Genomic DNA, 964 nt, shown 5'->3' with positions numbered 1-964 from the left:
CAGACACCCCAAATCCCACCCTGGGCATCCCTGGCAGCACTGTCCAAACACTCCTGGAGCTCTGGCAGCCTCGGGGCCGTGCCCATTCCCTGGGGAGCCTGGGCAGTGCCCAGCACCCTCTGGGGAAGAATCTTTTCTTGATATCCACCCTAACCCTGCCCTGGCCCAGCTCCAGCCGTTCCCCCGTGTCCTGTCCCTGTCCCAGGGAGCAGGGATCGGAGCTGCCCCTGTGCTGCCCCTCGGGAGGAGCTGCAGCCCCCCTGAGCTCTGACCTCAGTCTCCGGTTCTCCAGCTGAGCAAACCAAGAGCCCTCAGCCACTCTTTGTACGGCCCCTCCAGACCCTTAAACATATTCATTGCTCTCCTTTGGACACTCTCTAATAGCTTTAGATCTTTCTTGTATTGTGGCACCTGAAACTGCACACAAGACTTGAGGTGAGGCCACACCAGTGCAGAATAGAGAGACACAATCACCTCCCTCAGTGATTTTGGTGGCCTTTTCACCTTAGACATGCTTAAAAGGGCAACTGCTTGCATCTTGAGACCTGCCATCCACAGAGCAGCCAAACTGTTGCCATAACTGGTAAATGAGCATAAATATCAACTATAAGGGAAGAAACCCATAAATGAGCATAAGTATCAACTACCAGAAGAAACCTGCTCTTCGCTGCACAGGCAGCAGGGAATTATCTGTCTTTGGTTTTACCGGATGAAATTATTTTTTAAAAGGCCAAGGTGAGGACTGTGCCCAAGCTTCAGGTTTATCACTGCAATAATGCCACAGTGCCTGAGCAGTTCTCTGCTGTTCAGGTGTTGGAAAACTACAGGAAATGTCAGGCTGCTGATGCTGTATGTTCACATTAATATTTTATTAATGAGGAAAAGCATATTGTTAATGAGATTTCAGTCAGGCTGGATTGGCACCCACAGTAAATATTCCCAGCAGGGAATAGCAATTGCAGCA

This window comes from Corvus brachyrhynchos, unplaced genomic scaffold, assembly GCF_000691975.1.
Source record: "Corvus brachyrhynchos isolate BGI_N302 unplaced genomic scaffold, ASM69197v1 scaffold266, whole genome shotgun sequence".
Lineage (NCBI taxonomy): Eukaryota > Metazoa > Chordata > Aves > Passeriformes > Corvidae > Corvus > Corvus brachyrhynchos.
The sequence above is the reverse complement of the archived record's forward strand: the minus strand, read 5'-3'. Positions refer to the sequence as shown.